The sequence below is a fragment of the Nipponia nippon genome, unplaced genomic scaffold (assembly GCF_047370975.1).
Source record: "Nipponia nippon isolate SJK-2023a ecotype South Korea unplaced genomic scaffold, ASM4737097v1 scaffold_12, whole genome shotgun sequence".
NCBI lineage: Eukaryota > Metazoa > Chordata > Aves > Pelecaniformes > Threskiornithidae > Nipponia > Nipponia nippon.
The window spans coordinates 7,915,717-7,918,607 of NW_028262313.1; the positions used below are offsets into that span (position 1 = coordinate 7,915,717).

Genomic DNA, 2,891 nt, shown 5'->3' on the forward strand with positions numbered 1-2,891 from the left:
TCTACAGTCCTTATTTAGGCAATGTTGTTGTCATGAATAAGGCAGTGCTCAGTAAAGATGCCAGGATCAGGGCGCAGGACTGCGTAACAGCAAGGACCTCAGGAGCCTGGCCTTCCACCGTAGGGCTCGTCGCTCAGCACTTAGCTGTCCTTGCCTGTATCTTCTAGGAGAACTGGACACAGATCTCTTTTGTCCTTTTCTTAGCCTATGTTTTGCTTCAGTGAATTAATTATTTGTAGTAGTATGTGGGCACCTGCATGTGTACTTTGTAGTGCTTGGCTGCCAATGTGTGCCTCACAGGCTGGGAAATGTCACCTTATACCTAGCCTAGGGGCAAAGATGTGGTGAGAGGAGGCTCAGCTTCCATCTCCCTTCCTTTGCAGCAACAAACCTGCACCTCCTGCTTCATCAGAAGGAGCCTCTGTGGTCTCCATCCCTCCAGGAGGGAGCCGGCACAGCCCCAAGCTGGGGTGCTGTGCAGAAGAATTCAGAAGTCACTGGGCCCGAGAAAGAGGTTGCGTTCCTAAAGCCTGATAATCAGAGCACTCCTAGGACAGGGCCATGGCATGTCCCTGACCCAAGGCTTTTGTGTCATTGACTATTTCGTGTCCAATATCTGAATGGTTCTTGAAACAGGGACTGAAAAACCATCTCTTGCTTTTTCCAGCTGAGTACCTGAAGGAGATGCCAAACCAAGGGACACTACCAAGATGCTGAAACTCCTTGACCATGGTAAGGATGTACCTGTGTCATAGAATCATAGAATCGTTTAGGTTGGAAAAGACCCTTAAGATCATCAAGTCCCACCACGGTATCCAGCGTTCTGGGAATCTCTTTCTTTCAGCTTCTGAAAGGAGCTGGGTGCCAAGATCAGCAAATAAGTACCCGTAGGTTAACCTAGTTGAATAAATCATGAGGTGTAACCCTGACATAGCCTTGCTTTCTTGGCTGGCTATTGGGGTGGTAGCACTGGAGTTGCACATGTCATGCTTTACTTCCCAGTGCCAGAACCAGAGGGATACTGATCGCTTTCATTACACCAACAAAGTTAGCGAGTTAGCTCTCTGGGTACTGAGAATGAAAGCACAGGCAAGACACAACATTGCACAAGCAGGAAGACGTCTGCCACCTCTGTCTACATGGAGAGAAGTTCCCATGGTGGCTTCTCTACCTAGGGGCTTGAAAGGAGTTGGCTTCAATAATTTTGTGTGAAGCCCATGAAAGCACCAGGGTGATCTAAGTTATTCTCCCATCCACCCTGACCAATGAGCACGTCTAACAGAGCTGATGAAGGCCAGGAGAAACAGACATCCACGGGGAAGCTGAAAAAATGAAGCGTGATGCTCATCCAAGAGGAACCTCTAACACTGTAACACTGTCTTTTATAAAACAGCTATGGGACTAGAGGTCTTGATTCACAGAGTGATGCTTGTATGACAATAACTAGACAAGGAAACAAAAAAAAATTTTTTTAAGAAAAATCAGTGTTTGCTTTCATCTCAGCACAGTGGTAGCCTTGTGATTAGTTGTGACGTTCTCCTGTTTGCAGACTAATGAGCATGTTAAACTGTGTTTTGTATATAATTTCTGGCACCATGTCAGCTTCTTAAGATCACTTGAAAGGGAGATCAGTGGGAAGAATGCCACAGCAGAGCTTGGAAAATAACTTTGCAAGTCTCTCTTGTTTTTCCTCTCTTCCAGCCTTCACACACTCCTGCGAGAACCCTGGCTGGCAAAGGAGAGACAGCGCTGTGAAGCTCGAGGCCATGCCAGCCACGTGCCTTATTAGTGGGTCGCGCTTTGTGGCGCGAGGTGCTCGCCTCAGTGCTGCAGTTGCACACATCCTTGTTTGGGCCTGCGAAGTCCCCGGCAGCGTCTCTGTTGTCCTATGGCTCTTCTCTTTGCTGTGATATTTGTGCTTTCAGGTGCTCTATTTGCGCTGCAACTTGGGGTTGTGGGTTTTTTTTTTTTTCCTTCCCCTGTAGCTATGTTAGCAAAAGAAATCTACCAGCACTTCATTCATCACGGTTTTTTTCTTCCATGGCAAATATATATAAATAAATAAATCTTTGTTAAGGGAACTCTAATGGTATGCTCCTATGTGGATAATTATTACTTCCCTGTCAGCAAAAGGTTATAAAAATTTTTATTTTGGGAAAATGCAGTAGAGACTTTTTTTCTGGCAGGCAAATATTGTACAGATGTTCTTCTCTGGATAATACAGCTGAAACGCTCCTTGTAGGATAACCTGACATAAATGCTTCTGTTAGGCTGATTTCTGTGTCACTGAAAGACTGTTGACTGTTTTCCTAGGAGGAAAGAAACCCTTCTATGGTTTCCTCCTACTGGGAAAACATTATTCAGGCACCTGGTTCTGTCAGGAAAATACAAATAAAAAATGCTATTTTTTCCTGTTAAATGCATCAGCGTCTTGGTTCAGAAAAGCTGTTAAACACATGCTTAAATCTGTCTGTATTTACAGGGACAGATTCTTACCTGCTCAGCTTTTGAGTAGCTGCGCAGCAGGGCTTGCTCAGCTAACCAGTTTCTTTAGTCCTGCGAGTACAAGTTCACAAGTGAAGTGGAAGATTTCCTAGCTGGGTGGAACGATTTGGTGCTAGCGCCATGGTGTAGCTGACACTGGCAGCACTTTCAGCTGGCTTGGCGGGATGGACTTTTTCCTGGAAACAGCTGTCTTGCATTGAATCATCCCAGGCAAGTTATCTGAGGGAAACATCACCTTCTGGAGTATCTGTGGTGGGGGAAGATGGAAAGCCAAACCTTGCCGTGATGTAAACCTTCCTGTTTTCTGTCCCCAGCTGCAGCTTGGATGGTGCTGCAGTGCCCAGCTCCATGCTTAGGAGTGGCTGGAGGAAACTGCAGATGGTAGG

At 46.0% G+C, this 2,891-nt stretch overlaps 1 long non-coding RNA gene across 1 annotated transcript; it reads left to right on the top strand.

Moving 5' to 3' along the window:
- Positions 1–692: 692 nt before the first annotated feature.
- On the top strand, positions 693–2,683 carry LOC148056678 (uncharacterized). Its single transcript, XR_015702812.1, has 3 exons — positions 693–732; positions 1,702–1,925; positions 2,483–2,683. It is a non-coding gene; the product is annotated as an uncharacterized LOC148056678 (long non-coding RNA).
- The last annotated feature ends 208 nt before the right edge of the window (positions 2,684–2,891 follow it).